Source organism: Lactuca virosa, chromosome 5 (genome assembly GCF_052849685.1).
Source record: "Lactuca virosa cultivar CGN04683 chromosome 5, Lactuca_virosa_CGN04683_v6, whole genome shotgun sequence".
Taxonomy (NCBI): Eukaryota; Viridiplantae; Streptophyta; class Magnoliopsida; order Asterales; family Asteraceae; genus Lactuca; species Lactuca virosa.
This window is the reverse complement of record NC_136430.1, coordinates 279,516,442-279,538,202: the sequence shown is the minus strand read 5'-3', so window position 1 is coordinate 279,538,202 and position 21,761 is coordinate 279,516,442. Positions and strand designations below refer to the sequence as shown.

General features: G+C 37.8%; 1 pseudogene; it reads left to right on the top strand.

Moving 5' to 3' along the window:
* Nucleotides 1–15,661: 15,661 nt before the first annotated feature.
* LOC145115734 (alkane hydroxylase MAH1 pseudogene) lies at nucleotides 15,662–17,532 on the top strand (annotated as a pseudogene).
* The last annotated feature ends 4,229 nt before the right edge of the window (nucleotides 17,533–21,761 follow it).

Here is a 21,761-nt window from a genome sequence, read left to right as displayed (position 1 = left end):
TGTGACCCAGTTACATGCTTAAGGGACCCTCAATGGTTTTTACATGCCATTGGGTCTCAGTGGCCCATTAGCATTACTAGTAAGGTCCAAATAAATCATATGCGAAATGGGCCAACACGCTTTTCGTATACTCGACAACCTTAAATAACATACGAAATTAGTAGGGCCTAGTAGTCATCTTCTCCTCGTCTTTTAGGCTTATCTTCTCTTCAAGTAAACTAAAATCAGATCATTAATCAAGGTTAATCAAATTCATATGGATTAAGTGAGTAATAATGGGTGACACCAATAAGTGTCGGTCGTAGTCTGTAGTTGTAATCAAAGTCTCCTGGAGGGAGAGCGAGAGTTTGTGTATAGATCTATACGGGGGTGACTCCCCCACACCTAAGTTGTTCGCTGCAGTTAGACTCGGCCAGTCTAGGGTGACAAAATCTTAAGATCAAATTTCGGTGTTCATTAGAATGCCAAGACAGACGAACTAGTCATTATCATGGATGGTTATAACGACTCACGTAGAAATCCGATATCATTTAAGTAATCAAGGGAAATCATATTTTCATTCGATGTGACGATACAATAATGCAAAACTATCATAACTTTTTATCGGAAAACATCGGGTTTTCCGGGGAAACCAATCTTACTCATCTGTACTTTCAAAAACTATAATGCAAAACTTCTCTTTTATTCACGTTTTGAAATCATTCACGCATATACTTACAGGATCATCACAACATTTTCAAGAAAAGTCTTAATACAGAAAATATCGGATTTTCTGGGTTTTACGAATGACATAAACTATTTTACATCAAACACACTTATGAACTCACCAACATTATATATGTTGACCGTTTTCAAAATAACTTGTATTCTCAGGTAATCGTTAGAACGAGGAAGCATCCAGTGTGTTGAAAGTTTCTTTTGTAGTAGCTAATCACCAAACACTTTATATTTTGGGATCATGTAATGTAAACCATGTACTTGATGTAAACAATGTCAGTTGTAATATGTAATGTTGGGTGATGAATGTGTTACGTTTCATGTATATTCATTGTGATGATATTTCAATTTAAGTCACGCGAGCCCTCGGACGTTTCCGCCGTCCGGTTCGGGGGTGTGACAGGTTGGTATCAGAGCTCTGTTTATAGTGAACTGGCATATCTAACCACACATTGATATACAACTATAAACCCAGCAAAGGAATAAACACCTCTGAACAAAACAAATAAAATGTGCTAATAAACACTCTTATTTGTGCGACTTAGAAAAATGAACATAATAACAAATCGAATAAGACGATTGGGAGAACCTGACATCTCGGTTAAGCCATGACTGTTCACAGTTGTATTAGGGATGAATGTAGCCTGATCAACTACATTTCTTCGTAATACAACTATCACATGCCCTGGAACGATCGCGATGGTCATTAAACCCAATGCATACCCTATTGTTAAACAAGAAGAATGCATCAACCCAATTTTATAACAACTAAAAATATTTTAGGATTAATAATAGTTTATTGATATACCACCCCTTTGCAGACAGTATGGCTGGGTTCCATCTCCCTGGAGATCTGTATTTCCCCAATCAGGGGAATAATGGATGGCTAGAGGAATCCGACGAGGAGCCTAAAGAGGATCCCATGGAAGAAGAGGAATCGGAAGAGGAAATCGAAGAGGGACCTGCAGAACCTGTGGCAGACATTGAAGAGGAAGAGTCGGGTGGCGACAACAGCGATGATTCGGACACTGAGTCTGTAATCATCAACCCCCCATACCCAGTGAGGGTGCCAGCTCACCGGATGGGCCCTAACAGCCCTACCCCTCCCTGGGGTATCGACATTTGGAGATGGAGCAGACAACAGGGGCAGCGACCACCGTTTGGCATGGCTCGCCAGTTCTATGACTTAAGGGAGGGAGGACCGGTTGACCGAGCACTTCCTGTCATGGTGAGACGATTACGGAACACTGGCGACCTGGCCCAGGACACGACCGAGCAACTAAATCAGATGCGAGCCGCAGTGGCCCGGGCGGAGCGAGAAACTCAAGAAGTAATCCATAACTTTCAGGTACGTCAAGCGATGTGGGAGGATCGACTACGAGCCACAGAACGCCAGGTGGCGCGACTTCAGGGCGCATCCACATCATCAGCCCCACCACCCGACGCATCTCAGAGCACTTCGGACCAGTAGACTTCCCTACTAGTGCTATGTTCTCTTATGTTCGCTATATTATGTACTACCGACTCCATGTTTAAGTGATTACACTACTCATAGAGTCGTTATGCTGTCGAACTTTGTACCTCTATGTATGCTCTTTCGAGCAAATTTTCATGTATCAAAGTACAGATATTATTAGTGAAAAATATTATGTGTTTTATGGTGATGTTGTGACCTGCTATGTGTTTATACTATTATTGTTTGGTGTGAATATATGGGAACAATTAGATACAAAAATCGATTCACGAAATTCTCAACTTAAAAGCAATACATACTCAACATCTTTCTGTTCCGTAACAGCAAGATGCCTCAGAGACCAAACCGCGGAAATAACCAACCACCGACACCACCGGAAGTCAACTCAGCTGTGTTTCAAGCCGCTGTATCTGCTGCAGTCACAGCAGTCATGGCGCAAATCCACCAAGGGAAAAATGGCGGAGGAAACGGGCAGGGAGCTGGAAGTTCAAACAACGGAATAAATCAAGGACCGAACAAAACATGCTCTTACAAAGACTTTACCAACGCCAAGCCACAAACCTTTAATGGAACGGGAGGTGTCATAGCCCTAAAGAGGTGGATTGAGAAAATTGAATCCGTCTTTGAAATTTGCGGGTGTCCAGATGGGTGCAAGGTCAAGTTCGCAGCATGTACCTTTGTTGATCAAGCTCTTTCATGGTGGAACGGTCACATCGAAGCCATGACCCTTCCAGTGGAAAACGCGATGCCCTGGGAAGAACTGAAGGAAATGATGTTGGCAGAGTACTGCCCTAGAGGCGAGATACAAAAGATGGAACAAGAATTGTGGAACTTGACAGTTCAGAACTCCAACATCGAAGCATACATATCCAGGTTTAGCGAGCTATCCCTTCTGTGTCCGGGTATGATCACCTCAGAAGGGAAAAAGATTGAGAGGTTCATCTGGGGATTGACTGAACCTATCCAAGGGAATGTCATTGCGGAAAACCCTGAGACGTTTGATAGCGCCAAAAGATTGGCCAAGAAACTGTATGATCATGGCAGCAAGAAGAGTGTTAAGATTGTGGAAGCGGATGTTAAGAAGGAAGAAGAGAATAAGAAGGGAAGAACAACAAGAGAAGAGGAAAACAGAAATCAGAATCATCTAAGAAGCAACAGACAGTGACTGTCCATGCAGCAACCCAAGCTACCACAACACCACATGTTCCAGCCTCATCCACGCCGAATACTCCGAAACAGTACACAGGGAATCTTCCCAAGTGTAACAAATGTAACTACCATCACCTCGGGGAATGCAGAGAGTTGATGTGCACACGATGCAACCGAAAGGGCCATACAACAAAATATTGTAGGACCCAGTATCCACAAAACCAGATGCCCAACAACAACAACAACAACAACAACAACAACAACAACAACAACAAAAACAACAACACAAAGGATGGAGCCAGTTATACCTGTTATGGGTGCGGGAAGACTGGACATTTAAGACGGAATTGTCCCAATGCAACCACCCAGGCGACAGGAGCAGCAGGAAGAGTGCTGATTATGGGGCAAGGGGAAGCGGTTCAGGATCCCGCTGTCGTCACCGGTACGTTTCTCCTTAACCACTCATATGCATGCATCCTGTTTGATACCGGGGCAGAGCGAAGCTTTATGAGTAACAAATTCAAACACTTGCTAAAACAACAACCCCAAAAGCTTAATGAAACCTTTACGGTGGAAATGGCTAATGGGAAAACAGAATCAGCCGGGGAAATCTATGTAGGATGTACCCTAACTTTAAATCAGCATACCTTTCAAATAAACTTAATGCCTGTAACTATTAGGAGTTTTGATGTGATTATCGGCATGGACTGGTTGAGCCTCCATCATGCCGAAATTTTGTGTCGCGAGAAGGCCGTTCGCCTTCATCTCCCTAATCACGAAACCCTAATTATATACGGAGACAAACCCAATATGAACCTTCATCTTATCTCATGCATTAAGGCACAAAAGTAGCTACAAAAGAAGGACTTGGCGTTTCTGGCACACATAGTGGATAAGTCCAAAGAAGAGGTCAATATTCGAGACATCCCAGTGGCTTGCGACTTCCCGGACGTCTTTCCCGAAGATCTTCCGGGGATACCCCCAGAAAGACAACTCAAGTTCCGAATTGACCTGGTACCGGGAGCTACGCCCATTGCCAAATCACCCTATAGGTTGGCTCCTGCGGAGATGCAAGAACTGTCAAGCCAACTCAGCGAGCTCTTGAGTAAAGGATTCATCCGACCTAGCTTCTCACCCTGGGGAGCTCCGGTCCTTTTTGTTAAGAAGAAGGACGGATCCTTTAGGATGTGTATCGATTATAGAGAGCTGAATAAGCTCACTATAAAAAATCGCTACCCACTTCCACGAATCGACGATCTGTTCGACCAGCTCCAGGGAGCAAATTACTTCTCTAAGATAGATCTGCAGTCCGCCTACCACCAGCTCAAGGTCCGGGAAGAGGATATTCCCAAAACCGCTTTCCGAACCCGCTATGGACATTATGAATTCGTTGTAATGCCCTTCGGTCTAACGAATGCCCCCGCCGCATTCATGGACCTGATGAATCGAGTCTGCCGACCATTCCGCGACAACTTTGTCATTGTTTTCATCGACGATATTCTAGTCTATTCTCGAAGCGAAGAGGAGCATGGCCGACATCTCTGACAAATCTTGGAAACTCTACGAACTGAAAAGTTATATGCAAAACTCTCTAAATGTGAGTTCTGGCTCCGTAGCGTAAACTTTTTAGGTCATGTTGTCAGCCAAGAAGGGATACATGTGGACCCTTCTAAGATCAAAGCCATTGAAGGATGGGCAGTCGGAACGACACCTACAGAAATTCGTCAATTTTTAGGTCTCGCAGGCTATTACAGGAGATTCATTCAGAACTTCTCCAAAACAGCCAAGCCACTTACCATGCTTACACAAAAGGGCGTGCCATTTGAATGGACAGAAAAGCAGGAGGTTGCCTTCCGAACTCTGAAGCGAGCTCTCTGTAGTGCACCAGTACTATCACTACCATAGGGAACAGAGGACTTCGTAGTTTACCGCGATGCTTCGAATCAGGGTTTAGGTTGTGTACTCATGCAGCGTGGTAAGGTGATATCTTATGCATCCCGACAACTAAAGACACATGAGGTGAATTATACCACCCATGATCTCGAATTGGGAGTTGTGGTCTTCGCCTTGAAAATTTGGAGGCACTACCTTTATGGTACCAAGTGCACCATTTTCACCGACCACAAGAGTCTCCAGCACATTTTAAATCAAAAGGAGTTAAACATGAGGCAGCGAAGATGGGTTGAGCTGCTAAACGATTATGAGTGCGAAATCAAGTACCACCCAGGAAAGGCTAACGCGGTAGCTGATGACTTGAGTCGGAAATAATACTCAAATCTTCGTGTGAAGACTCTTTCAATAACAATCCAATCCCATCTATCCTCACAAATCAAAGCAGCCCAGTTCGACGCCATGAAGACAGAAAACAGAACGAGCGAAGCGTTACGTGGAATGGAAAAGAACTTCGAAGTCAAGGAGGATGGAACATATTATTTCATGAACCGAATTTGGGTCCCTAATCTTGGAGGATTCAGAGAAGTAGTCATGAATGAAGCTCATAAGACACGATACTCCATCCATCTAGGATCAGATAAAATGTACCTGGATGTCAAGCAATGTTATTGGTGGCCTAACATGAAGGCAGAGATTGCCACTTACGTTAGCAAATGCCTTACTTGTGCTAAAGTGAAGGTAGAGTATCAAAAGCCCTCGGGACTATTACAACAGCCGGTAATACCCGAGTGGAAATGGGAAAGGATTACTATGGACTTTGTTACCAAATTACCCAAGACAACAGATGGTTTGGATACCATATGGGTAATAGTCTACAGGTTGAAAAAATCCGCCCATTTCCTGCCAATAAAGGAGACATACAAGATGGAGCGACTAACAAGAATCTACATCAAGGAAATTGTGAGACTCCATGGAGTACCAATATCTATCATCTCAGATCGAGATAGTAGGTTCACTTCACGCTTTTGACAATCGCTACAGAAGGCTATGGGGACACAACTCGGCATGAGCACTGCTTACCACCCACAGACGGATGGTCAAAGTGAGCGAACCATTCAAACGCTTGAGGATATGCTTCGAGCGTATGTGATAAACTTTGGAAGGTTGTGGGATACCCACTTACCTTTAATTGAGTTTTTGTACAACAACAGTTATCACACAAGCATCAAAGTTGCTCCTTTCGAAGCATTATATGGTCGTAAATGTAGATCACCGTTGTGTTGGACAGAGGTAGGCGACAAGAGGGCAGACACCAAACAATGCATTAACAGGACCAGAAATCATACGCGAAACGACAGAGAAAATAGTTCAAATCAAAGCTCGACTTCAAGCATCACGCGACCGACAGAAGAGCTACGCTGATAAACGGCGAAAGCCCTTAGAATTTCAAGTCGGGGATCGGGTGTTGTTAACGGTCTCCCCCTAGAAAAGGGTGATCCGTTTCGGGAAACGGGGAAAACTAAACCCACGGTACATTGGACCATTCGAGATTCTTGCCCGAATTGGTCCAGTGGCTTATTGACTGCAGCAGTGTACACCCCGTGTTTCATGTTTCCAATTTGAAGAAGTGCTTATCCGACGAAACTCTCGTCATTCCGTTAGAAGAAATCGAAATCAACGAGAATCTCCTGTTCATCAAGGAGCCAGTTGAAATCATGGACAGGGAGGTGAATCGTACTAAGCAAAGCCGCATTCTAATAGTGAAGGTTCGGTGGAACGCGAAACGTGGACCGGAATTCACATGGGAACGCGAAGACCAGATGAATCAAAAGTACCCTCACCTATTCTCGCATTCTCAAATCTAGCTTCAAAAAGAATTTCGGGACGAAATTCCCTCTAACGGGGGGATGATGTCACAACTAGCATTCTAGCTAGGAAATTCTATACTCTTGTAAACATTATTTACTGTAAACTCGTAAACCCTAATTCATGTTATGCTTGAAGTTCAATCTATGGAAGCACATTCAAACCTAGATTCATCAAGTAAAGTTGAAAACCCTAGAAATCCCGGTTTAAGTCCATTATGGACTAGGATTTCCTTATTGGACCTAATGGGCCAATAAACTTCCAATGTGACTATTTTGGGCTTAGAACTCGTAATTGGGCTCTAATTCAACCCACTTTCATGAAACTAAACTTTTTGGGCCATAATGGGCCTAAAATGGATTGGTTTACCTTAATGGGCCTTGTTGGGCCATAACAAATCCAATAAGCCCTAATGGGCCATAAAACTCATTCTTTTATGCAATTTGGGCCGTAAACGACCCTAAGGGTCCAATGGGCCGAAAACCATCAATTTGGGCTTCATATTATGGACTCTAGCACAAAAGGCCCAAGCCTTTCTTTCCCTTCTCTCTCTCTCGGCCCAACTACACAAAAAAGGGAGAAGAGTTGACTTTTAAGGTTGCCACCTCACTATTACACTTGATACTCCCATCCAAAACCCAACATGTATCCAAGCTAGTCATTCACCACACTCTCTCTCTCTCCCCTCTCTTCTTCTACTCTCGGCCGAGGATCACCAAAACACACACACATCACAGCAAACTCTCTCAAATTCTCTCAAGACTCATCCATATTCTTCATCCAAAATTCTCAAAACTTTTGCTTGTGTTTCGAGAGGTTTTCACAAGATAATCATCATTCTTGGTAAGTCTTTACACCTCCAAGTTTTATCATTCCATTCTCTTGATAGATCACTCTTTTAAACAAAGTTTTGGTATTTTTCTTCATAGAGCTTCTTAAGTTCGAAATCAACTCTAGGAGGCTTGCTAGGACCAAAAATCTCCTTCACACCTTCTTCAAAACCGAAGCAACTAAGCAAAGGTGAGTTCATACCCCTCTATTTTCGGTTTTCATATGATTTATGGGGGAGAATACAAGTAAAATGTGAAGATCTATGTGTATTTGTATGTTATGTGTGATTTCTTGTGTTTTTGTGGTAAATATGTGCTAAAAATGAAAGATATTTTGAGATCTATAGTTCAAGAAGGAAAAATATGTGATCTAGGTCATATTTCACTTAACATGTCAAGATAAACTACTATACAAGCTTTAAAATAACACACTACAACATAAAACTTATTATTGGACTATTTTTGTCAAATAAACAAAAGTTTGGGAAAAAGTTGTCATTTACGGTTTTTACAAGGCTCAAAATGTCAAAACAGTTAAAATGGAAGTTTCTATGAACATTATGTTTTTCAAAGGACTAAAAATGAACTTTGTAGCTTATTGGGCTAAATTTTGGGCTTTTCGACCCATAGGCCGAAATATGCGAAAAATATGGTTTTAAGGGGCTGAAATGGTAAATTTCTCAAAACAGTGAGTAGAAAAGTAAATGAATCTATTTCTGGGGTTAAAATGACCTTATTTGCTAAAAAGGATTGAAAATGCAAAGATTTTGGATTTTGGGTAAAAAGTGTAAAAATTGCGAAAAAGGTGGACTAAAATGCAAGTCTTTTAACTAAAGGGTTGAAACTTTCTAAAATTTACTTTTGGGTTTAAAACATTATTTAAATAAGTGTTTGAGTCAAAAATGTCAAGAAAAATAGTTCAAGGACCTAATATGTCATTTTTGTTATAAAAAGGACTAAAATTGCCAACTTCACCAAAATAAAGGGTTCAATAGGTCAAACTAATATTTTTGGTCAATTATGTTAATAATAAAATAATTGGGTCAAAATATACAAAACTTTATAACTTATGGGTTTTAAATAGAAAAATAACTATTTTTATAAATCTATGAATCGTTATAAAACAAAATTCGTGATTTTTACGACATATCGATTAAACAACTCGCAACATTAATACTATACAAAACAAGTAAACATTCTAATGGTTGGGCTTGAGAGATTCTAATCATGCTTATTGGGCCTTCATGACTCATTAACATGACTTTTGGGCCCAACATAAATAATACATGTTATTGGGCCTCCTGTGACCCAGTTACATGCTTAAGGGACCCTCAATGGTTTTTACATGCCATTGGGTCTCAGTGGCCCATTAGCATTACTAGTAAGGTCCAAATAAATCATATGCGAAATGGGCCAACACGCTTTTCGTATACTCGACAACCTTAAATAACATACGAAATTAGTAGGGCCTAGTAGTCATCTTCTCCTCGTCTTTTAGGCTTATCTTCTCTTCAAGTAAACTAAAATCAGATCATTAATCAAGGTTAATCAAATTCATATGGATTAAGTGAGTAATAATGGGTGACACCAATAAGTGTCGGTCGTAGTCTGTAGTTGTAATCAAAGTCTCCTGGAGGGAGAGCGAGAGTTTGTGTATAGATCTATACGGGGGTGACTCCCCCACACCTAAGTTGTTCGCTGCAGTTAGACTCGGCCAGTCTAGGGTGACAAAATCTTAAGATCAAATTTCGGTGTTCATTAGAATGCCAAGACAGACGAACTAGTCATTATCATGGATGGTTATAACGACTCACGTAGAAATCCGATATCATTTAAGTAATCAAGGGAAATCATATTTTCATTCGATGTGACGATACAATAATGCAAAACTATCATAACTTTTTATCGGAAAACATCGGGTTTTCCGGGGAAACCAATCTTACTCATCTGTACTTTCAAAACTATAATGCAAAACTTCTCTTTTATTCACGTTTTGAAATCATTCACGCATATACTTACAGGATCATCACAACATTTTCAAGAAAAGTCTTAATACAGAAAATATCGGATTTTCTGGGTTTTACGAATGACATAAACTATTTTACATCAAACACACTTATGAACTCACCAACATTATATATGTTGACCGTTTTCAAAATAACTTGTATTCTCAGGTAATCGTTAGAACGAGGAAGCATCCAGTGTGTTGAAAGTTTCTTTTGTAGTAGCTAATCACCAAACACTTTATATTTTGGGATCATGTAATGTAAACCATGTACTTGATGTAAACAATGTCAGTTGTAATATGTAATGTTTGGTGATGAATGTGTTACGTTTCATGTATATTCATTGTGATGATATTTCAATCTAAGTCACGCGAGCCCTCAGACGTTTCCGCCGTCCGGTCCGGGGGTGTGACAAGTAGTGTCGAAAGTACTCAACATTCGTCTTATAACGACCGCATCGCCGATACCTTTCTAATGATATATACATATGTATATATATGTAGACGTATATATAATTTACACTTTATTTTAATATGTAAATGTGCTATTAAAAATTATAACTCGTTCATATGAACTCCGTTTTTGACGTTCTTTATATCTACGCGTAGCTATCAACGAGATCTACAACTTTCGTTTAGACTTCGTTGTCTAAGTTTGAATTTATATTTTTGTCCATATTTTTATAAAATTAAATAATTTTGCTAAAATCATAACTCTCTCGTACGGACTCCGTTTTTGGCATTCTATTTCTCAAAATTCCTATTTTAAGGATTACTACGATTTTCATTTTGGTCGCATTAGCTAAAAGTAAATCATTCTCTTCGTCGCTTTTTACGTCATACATTCGTTGTGCGCGACTGACTTTTATATCTTTAAAAAAATCATATCTAATTCATACGGATTCAGATTTCGACGAAATTTATATTTTCGGGATCGGGATAACGTGTACTTCGTGTGTGTGTATATATATATATATATATATATATATATATATATATATATATATATATATATATATATGTTTTGGCGCACTTATTTTTACAATTTACAGACGATTCCACTGATTTTTCCTATTTTATTATATTATAATAATAATGAAACATATAATATTCAAATAATTCTTCTTTATTACGTCAAATAGGTTACAATTGTTAACCCTAACTATTACTTTGGTTAAGATTATTTATCCTAGATAATCTTCTATAAAAAAATCATTTTTAACGCTTATTATATCTTAATTGACTAGCCCGAATCTGCGGGTGTTACAACGTATCCCACTAGGAATCTGTCAAAGATAAAATAACCACTAGTTTAACATATTGATATGCCAAGGAGCAACGCGTGACTAACGCCGAGCCTTCGCCTTCGCCTTCAAGACCATGTATCCATTCTTTGGTGCCCAAGCGCCAAGGATAACGTTGAAGACAAAACAGCACCAAGAGTTCCCCAGAGCGACATATGTAGTGCTCTGGACGCCGCTTCTGGTAGAATCTGCACCAATAGCAAACAACCACCTATGGAACACGACCCTCCAATCAGAAGCCATCAGCCCCTGCCAAGCTTGAAAAGGTAGAAGATACTGTCGGGGATCTGTTCCCCCTAACCACAGGTATAAAAGACACCCTTCTCCCCTAAGAGAAAGGGCCAAGATCGAAAACCATTTAACACTCTCTTTACACTTTTAACCCTCTCACTCTCAGACCCTCACTGACTTGATCGTCGGAGCCTCGTTCCGGGACAACCTCCCGGACGACGACTGACGGTCTTATTTTCTTTGTTGTGATCTAAAGACTCTTCATTCCCACCCTCAGAAAGACGTAGTTAAGCCGGTGACATATCACAAAACACTAACATAACATAAACATGGGTTAGCATTGGTGTCTTCGACCCGCTAAACCCAATGAGGGAAACACACCTCGAAAAGCTTAATGAAACGAATGATCCCTGATTGTTGGCCCTACAACTCCCCGAGCTATCAATTGCCAAATAAAAACTAATTAACCTTTGGGATCTACATCATAACCAAAAATCTCTACTTGGGGCAAAAAGACCATTTTACCCCTAACCTAGCTTGGTCCAAGAATGAAGTCCATAACCACAATCCAATGGCCCCAAAATATGGACCAATTTCCACTTGGGCCCAATTCCTTCACATGGACCTTATCCCAAGGCCCAAAAACATACTTCGCCCAAAAACTACCAAAATCAGATAGCCCAACTAAACCCTAACCTTCTAGGCCCAAACCAAAAGTCCATTATCGAAATGCCATAAGACTGAGTACCTTGGCTAGGTTTGGCAATCGTGTCATGTTCGGGTTGGCGGTTTGGCGGGTCAAAATATACCAACCTGAACACGACCCATTTAACTATACAGGTCACGAGTTGGTGGGTCACGGGTTGGCGGGTTTGGAACACAAACTCATATATGACTCGTCAACCCACTTATTTATACGGGTTCACAGGTTAGCGGGTTCGTGGATCAGATTTGGGTTCGTGTGTTCGTGGATTGGATCGCAACAAATCAGTTGTCTATTGCATTGTGCGTTCGTCATTCACGTTCAGGCGTCGATGTCGTTCGATAATGATTCAATCATGCATGTCGTCGTTCTTCATGAATTCGTTTTGTCGTTCATCACAGACGGGAGAGCGAGAGATGGCTTATTAGGTTTTGTTTGTGAGATACTGAGATTCTTTAGGGCAAACGCCAAATGTCAAATGGTCATTGGTATCAGGTATCTTATCCTAGTATAAAGTATAAACTGTATAGTGTATAATACTTAATACATTTAAAATATATATTTTTTTATTAAAATTCTAAACGGGTTGGCGGGTCAACCCGTATATTTTAAAAAAAACTCATATAGGACCTGTTTAATTAACGGGTTGACGGGTTGGCGGGTTGACGGGTTGAAAAACTCAACCCAAACCCGTTTATTTCTTGTCGTGTTGTGGGTCGTGTAGAGAATTGTTAGGCCTACGTTGGGCGTACTCAGCTGGTACGCTAAGCGTATTGCATCGAGGGCTTGTACGTTGCACGTACATGCTTGTATGCCCAGCGTGCTCAACCAATTCAGCCAACTTCAAGATTAAGCTCCTAACCCGTTAAGACTTTGCTCCAGGATGTAGATCTAACCCCTTTAAGCTGAAATACCATGTAAAGTTGCTAACTTTACGTCCATGCATGACCATAAGAAGCTCTAAAGCTTTAAAAGGACTTAATGAAGGACTTAATAGATGCATGAAGGCCCTAAATTCCGTAAAGTTAGGACCTTTATGCCAAAGGAGTCCATGAATACCTTGGATCTGAAAGATTAAGCCTTTGGGACGTCCTAATCTCAACATCCATCCAAACTATTGCTAAACACATAACTATTTAACCAAAAAGGAGATCTAAGCATCTAACAACCAAGATAAAAATTTGATACCTCAAACTTCTTGCAAAATGGGTAGAGGTTTTGAATCCAATACCTCCTCTTCACGCTAAGCAACTTCTAGCTTCTTCAACTCCTTCAAAATGCACAAAAATAAACACCAAAAGCTCACACACTCAATAATGGAAGATAAGACTTGATTTTAGGGTTTCTGGACAGAGGAGGCTGATACGGAGGCTAACACATGGGACTTAATGACATTATATAGGGCTTGCACCCTAAAATTAGGGTTTTGGGGTCTGACCACATACGTTGCACATACGTGCATGGCTCGACGATCCTTTTGATCCTTCTATGTCCCGCGTACACCAGGCTTACGCCCAGCATACGGTCTCAGCAAAGCCCACTCATGAAGGCCCAATCCTCTAAGCCCAACAATAACTTACATGATTAAAATAATTAAATAAATGATTAAAATGAATAATACCTTGGAACCATCGGGCGTTACAAATCAAGAATCATTCATTCATATCATATCATTCTCTTTGTTCTTAAATTCCTTCATTGTTCATATTCTATTTTATTATTAAGTTACTTGAATATTTTGTTGTTATATATCTTCAAGGCTTGACTGGTTATATCCATATTTGACTAGAAAAATTATTTGCCTCCATTGTTGTGTTGATCTGAAGGTTTGAGTTCTCAAACCATGTCCTTAAGATATATTTGTATATCTCTCTGTCCTCACAGTCGGGAATGGAGAAAGGGTTAAATGGCTCTGTATTTAAGTATATGTATGTGTGTGTAGTGTAAGTTACATGTGGGGTGGGAAGAAGAAGATCGAGGGTGGAGGTAGGGGAGGTAAGGTGAGGGTGGGGTTTTCTTTTCAAATGAGAGAGAGAGAGAGAGAGGTGGGCCCAGTGGATTTTAATTTCTTTTTCCTTTTCTTATTTAAAATACATTTAAAAAAATCAAAAATATATTAAAAAGGGTAAATCGGTCTTTTTTGAGTGAAGGGCTATTTGTTAAAAGTTTGAAACCACATGAATCATTTTTTAAAAGTTTTGAAACCACAAGAACTATTTATGAGATTTTTTGAACTTAAAAACTATATCCTATATTTTTAGAAAATATATAGATCATTTATAAGGTTTTGTATAATAATAATAATAATAATAATAATAATAAATCAGTTATTATTGTTATTAACAAAAGACAAAATTTAGAAAAAAAAACAAAAAACAACAAAAGAAAAACTATCAAAGCAGAAGGGGTACAATTTTAATTCGTACCTAAATGTACCTAATTTAAATTAATTTGAAATACACGCATGGTTGATACGTACGATAAATCGATCGATAAAACATAATTGACTTATATGTTTTTTTTTATAGTTTTATGCTTAGAGAAATCCATGGATTTATAAGCTGACCTAACAGACATTCCACACCATCAGTGTGGAATGTTCGACATTATCTTTACATAATTATGAATCGAACATAACATAAGCTACAAAAAGACTTGGGGTATCAAACATGGCCATATCTATAAGTAATCCATCATCTAAATAGCTAGGTAGCTAGGTTGGCGACATATATAATTTGGTCTACACACTGGTGGTAATTAGTTTTTAGCGACAACCTTTCTGTTTTAGCAAAAAGACATTATCCATTGCTAATGTCAGAGACTTCACTAAACCAAAGTTTAAAGAAGCAAAAGAACGTATGGATTTGTAACAGATTGTCAAAGAATATATAGCAAAGAATAACGATGAACAACTTTTGTTTAAGTTTCATCGATCTCACACTATATGCGGGAAGGTGGTGGTGGAGGGTGATGGTATAGAGTGGATGGCAGTGGTGAAGGATGATGGCAGTGGTGGTGGCGGTTTGGTTTGGTTTTGTAAGCCATTAGAACAATTCCAGATATGGTTATGTGTTTTAAAATAAAAATGTATAATTTTAATAAACAAATAATAAAAACAATGTTGTACCACATAAACACCTACATGGATTCCAAGTGGAAAAACTATCCAACAAAAGCATGCACCTACATAAGGTCATCACTATAATGTCATAACGATATAATATTAACAAGGGTTAAAAGTTAAATGATCATATATAAGTGTAAAAAAATTATAGAGCGACTAAATGTATACTTGTTTGAAATAGTTGGATGGTGGATTGCAACATAAACCTTAAAAAATTATCTCAAATATTCAACAATTAGTAACTTATTTTATTAAAATTGAAATGGCTCAAAATTAAATGAAAACAAAAACCTACAATACCATTATGCACCACTATATATATGGCATAACTATACAATAAGAGGTAAGTTCATCTCTATATTTGTGCGTCTCTTCCACATGGCTTTCCTTCCATCTTTGTTCACTCTCTTTTTGGTTATCATTCTCCTTTCTATTCTTGTTTTTCGGTACAAACCTCAAAACTTAAAAACACTTGTCCATAGAAATTTGGTGCTTCTTGGTATGATACCAGCAGTCCTCACAAACTTGCACCAACTGCATGATTTGGCCACTATTTATCTGAAACGAAGTGGTGGTACTTTCATGTTTAAAGGTCCATGGTTCGCCAACATGGATATGCTCGTTACAACGGATCCATTAGATATCCATCACATTTTAAGCAAGAACTTCCCTAATTATCCTAAAGGCCAAAATTTCCGTAAAATGTTTGATATCCTTGGAGATGGAATCTTTAATGCCGATGGACATATATGGGAGATCCAGCGCAAAACCACCATGTCCCTCTTAAGGCAACCCAACTTTCAAAGTGTTTTTGAAGCGATTGTCTGGAATAAGGTGGAAAGCGGGCTTTTACCAGTGCTAGAATCAATTTGCGAATTGGGCAAAGAGGCGGATTTGCAGGATATATTTCAAAGGTTCACTTTTGACACTATATGCAGGTTGCTCTTAGACTATGACCCGAAAAGCCTTTCGGTTGATTTCCCATCCCTTCCGTGTGAGAAGTCCATGACAGATATTCAAGAAGGTATATTTTACAGACATTTTATGCCACCGTTTCTTTGGAAATTGCAACAACTACTAAGAATAGGGAATGAAAAGAAGTTGAGTGAAGCAGGCAATGTTCTTGATCACTTTTTATACAAGTGCATAGCTAGATTACAAAATGAGTCGAGCAACATTGAGAATGAACATGGGCAAGAAAATGTTGGACTAGGAAGATCGCTGATTAGAGAATTCAAAGACCAAACCGGCAGTTCTGGAGATCACAACAAGTTTTTAAGGGATACCCTAGGTACCCTAGTGGGTGCAGGGAAAGATACAACTAGTACCACTCTCTCGTGGTTTTTCTATCTCGTTGCAAAAAATCCAATCGTAGAGGACAAGGTTCGAGAGGAGATTCACAGATTTATGGAGGTGAAAGTAGATGATCGAAAATGGAATTCCAAAGAGTTAAGCAAACTGGTTTATCTTCACGGGGCTCTATGCGAAGCCTTGAGGCTTTATCCACCTATTCCTTTTAACCACAAAATTCCATTACAACCAGATATCCTTCCAAGTGGCCACAAGGTTAGTAAAAAAACCAAGATTATTCTATATCACTATGGCATGGGCAGGATGAAAAAAATATGGGGTCAGGATTGCTTGGAATTTAAGCCTGAAAGATGGATATTAGAGGGAGGAGGGATCAAACATGAGCCATATTACAAATTCCCGGCATTTAATGGAGGGCCGAGGACTTGTTTAGGTAAGGATATGAGTTTCACTCAGCTGAAGATAGTGGCATCTACGATCATTTATAGTTATCATATTGAGTTGGTGGAAGGTCACCCGGTGTTTCCAAGCGCTTCCATAGTACTTCAGATGAAGCATGGTTTGAAGGTAAGGTTAACAAAAATAAGTGAAGTTGATATTTGTTCCAAACATTCTGGAAAGGCCAAAAATCTCTGATGTGAAATGATGATGTTTTGTTTGGTTTATGAATTTATCATGTTTTAATAAATCCTAGTGGATATAGTCACTGGCATATCAGCTTTTGACGTGTCATCAATGTTAGGAAGTCTCTTGATAGAAGTTAAAAGTTGCTTTGTACCTCGGATTTCAGTTTGTCATCCATGCTAGGAATGTGTCTTGATTTTTTTTTTCTTTTATTTTAATTGCAAGAGTTTCAGTCGCTATGTACCTCAAATTTTTGTTTACCTTTTTCTGTGGCTAAAGTTCTATCATTGGTTTTGTTTAACAGTGGATTTTTCTATCGTACTTAATTTTGTTGATGTGTTCATTGATATTTAGCATATTACTATATCGGCGATGTGCTATCCATTGAAATTATCCTATTAATTTATCAGTTTTATATTTTGAATCCAAATTCAAAACTCATATAAAGATGAAAATATGTTGCTGTTACTTGCACTCAACAAACATAGCCTTAATTAGTGACCAGTGAAATAAATGAAGGTACAATGCTATTACATGCATGACCCACTTTCGATCTTAAATAAATAAATCAGCAAAATATAATGTGCAATCACAAATATGGTGTAATTTTAATCTCAATTAAAGAATCCAACAAAAAATGACTTATAAACAAAAAACAACAATCTTGAAATTGTCTAGACAAAAGTACATAAATAGTCCATGAAGTTTACAAATAGTGGCAACTTTAGTTCAAATTTGCATTTCGTTATATGGGTCATCCTCGTGGTTTTATTTTATTGTATGGTTGGTCATTTGGTTGTTAAATCTAACTATTGACATGTTATTTTTTCAAAATAACATGTTAAATCCTTGTGGTTTTTTCAAAATAACTGTTGACCCTTGAACCAAATCTGAAAAAAAATACAATTAATCATTAAGACCATTCATGTAACACAGTCACAAATTACACGATCTGTTATTACTGTGGAATACTAACCACAGACATGTCAAGACTTAACTGTCCCAAGTGTCAACTCACAACATGTGCTCTTTGCGCCAAAAATTATCTTGGCAAAACAGTTAACGTTAAGAAAAAACAGCAGATTAAGCCGGAAGAAGAAAGTGACTTTACCAATAGGGAAATAAAGCTTCTCAAAGAACTTTTGAAAGAGAAGACGGAGCAAATGCAGCAGATGATTAAGGATCAAACCAAAGAGTTTTATGAGACCAAGGCAGAAATACAAAAGAGAGAGGAAGCATGGCAGCTTGAAAAAGGCTTGTTAATAAAAGATCTCACAGATACTCTTAAGATAATTGATGTGTGTGAAATGCACTGGTTTTAATCATACTTTTGAGTTATAAATTAAGCACACAAAGGCAGTGAACCTGTCTTTTAGTGGTATAGTTGGGTAAGTAGAGTGTCGAACTCAGGGAACGGTAAATTAAAACTAAAGACTAATTTTATCTAAATTAAATAGTAAATATGGGTTTTCTCTAGTTTTACAAGACTAGAAACTTACTAATACTACTTAGGCTAAGAACTAGAAAAACAAAGATTTAACTGAATTTAATAATAAAAGGGACTTCTGTTTAGTTCAACTCAATTGATCCTATGGTTGATATTATGGTAATAGTGCAATGGATTAATTCTTCTATTGGCTACCGATTCAAGTGATTAGCCTTGCGTTCGCTACGATAATCCTTAGAAAACAAACTAACTCAAACAGTGATCAGTTGTCTAATTTAATTTAATTCACTAGATTATTTATTCGGGTTAATTTAGACTTGTAATAGCTAACTAAATTGGCCCTTTAGTTAACCTCTTGCTGATGGTCATCAAACAAGCTCGCACATGAATTTACCTAATTTTTCTTATTAATTCTAGTTTCACGTTCGTTAGTCCTAGACATATGATAAAGTGGTCACATAAACATATGGGGTTGATAATTAAAAGATGTTCATACTATTTAATTATCTTCCTATTAACAGAAAATTAGTTATCATTCACACACAAGGTTCTTTAACAAGCTAAAATTAACAAAATCACCAATATTTAATTAATCCTACCATTAATCAAACCATAATATCAATTTTGTATCCCCAAACAGAAGTTTAAGAGTTTTAGCTCATGATTGAGGTAATTAACAGCAATAAAACGAATTCTAATTGTATAACCATAATTGAGAAACAATAGATTAAGTAGAATGATGAGAATGTGCCTCAAATCTTCTTCGGAATTGGATTCTAGGTTGTATCTTCGTTCTCTAGGGTTCTTATGGCTCTTCAATCGCAGCTTGCTTCTCCCTAAAGGTTCCAGAAGTCCTTCCATCGGATTAAGACCCGCTATTTATAATTATCACAAAACAGGGGCTACTCGGCGAGTAGGTCGTGGACTCGCCGAGTACTAGTGTGAAATCCGTGTTCGGTAAGGAATCTTGACTTTTCTTTCGGGAACATTCTAATGAACTCGCCGAGTACATGCGTGGACTCGCCGAGTAGGTGTGTAGTTTTCCCTTTTTCTTCATTCTTTGGTCTCTAATTGCTTCTCCTTTTTCCTTTCTGCTTCCAAGCATGTCTTTTGGACTGAAAACACAATATAAGCATTATTAAGTACCTTTTGTCCATATTATGCATATAATTAGCCAAAAATGAATAGAAATATATGTTAAACATATGATTAATTATGCACATATCAATAATCGATCAGCTTAAAGCTGAACAAGTAAGGCTTGAAGAACAAAAGAACGAAGAAATAAGAAGGCTGAAGGAGCAACTATAAGAAAGGAAGGAAGAAAGGGAAAAGCCTCAATTCCCTAAAGAAGAATTCCCACCGTTAAGCGAACTTCATGTAGCAAGGCCCTTCATGGAAGCAGAGATTCATTACTCTGAAAATGCTACATCAAACCCAAAAGTTAGGAAGATAACTAACTCACTTTACAACGTAAAAGTTGAGTTTGATATCCCTAATTGCCCAGCATTTGGGATCGGCGCAATAATAGACACAGGAGCATCAGCATGCTGCATAAACAAGAAGGTTATTCCAGAAGAAGCACTTGAACCTTTAAACCAAAGTGTTTTCTTTAATGGTTTAAATTCAAGACAGCAGGCAACTCACAAAATAAAGCAAGACTATTTTCTCATCGAGGGAAACAAGTTCAAAATTCCCCTTATATATGCATTTGATATGCATGGAAGCAATGACATTGAAATGCTGATAGGTACCGACTTCCTAAGGTCCATGAAAGGAGGAATTCGTATAGAAGGTGATGAGATAACTATTTATAAGAAGGTTACCAAGATCAAAACTTCAGAGCAATCTGAGGTTGCTGAAGTTGCCATCACCGAGCTTGAAATTAGTGAAGAAGATTTCTTTGAAATAAATGAATCTATTTATTTCAACCAAGAAGGTAACAATGCATTCCTAGAACGGTTTAAACCTGTCATTGATAGGTTAAAGCTCCAAGGATACATCGGAGAAGAACCTTTAAAGCACTTATTCATTATATCTTTCTTTTTCATCGTATTTTTTATATGATCTTTTATGCAAAATCAATTACAAGAAGTAGAAGAAACCTAATTATCATCGGATAGAGATTGGTTGGTTTAATTTTTTCGAGTGGATCCCACACTATGTGAATTGTCAATTGATTATTATATCTCTTTTATAAATTTAAGTTTAAAATATCATTTATATCTTTCATAAACTTTCAATATATATATATATATATATATATATATATATATATATATATATATATATATATATATATATATATAAATTCAACACTGAATCATTTTAAACATGAAACCAAAGAACTAATCTTGGCCGCTAGCTAAAAAATGATCAAGAGCAAAAAAAAAAAGATGCACATTAAATGGTTGGACGCACATGCACCGGAACGAAACAAAAAACCTACTTCTTTTTTCTTTTTTTCTTTTTTTCTTTTTTTGCTTTTTTTATGACTAATTTTTTATCGAAAAAAACCAAATATACTGAAATTCATAACTTTTTATCCTTTTTCCATAGACATCTATACTGATATACAAAATATAATTTTTTTTTGAAAAAAAAACACTTCTTTTTGTTAGTTTTTTTTAATATTTAGGTTTAATTTTTATCAAAAAAATAAAATAAAATAAATAGATCAAAATTCATAATTTTTGTTACTCTTTAAATAAACATGCATATGATTGTAAAATAAATAAATAAATAAAAACTGTGAATCTGATCACACAGTGAAACTGTGAATCTGATATGTATATAACTTTGTTTTTAGCATTCACAGTGTGAATAAATTCACTTGTGAATTTTACAAAACCAATTTATGAATAATTAAAACGTTAAAAGATTATAAAACTACAAAGAAATATACTTCGATTCACTTGTAAATTTCACTAAATTAATTTATAAATGATCAAAAGTGTTGAAATAGTAAGTTAGATTTATATTGTGAATTTCAAAAAGAAAATTATATGTAGATCATGTAACACCCTGCTTTGAGTCGTTTCTTAATTCGCGGCAGTGACCCTGTAACATCCTGGTTTCTGTCA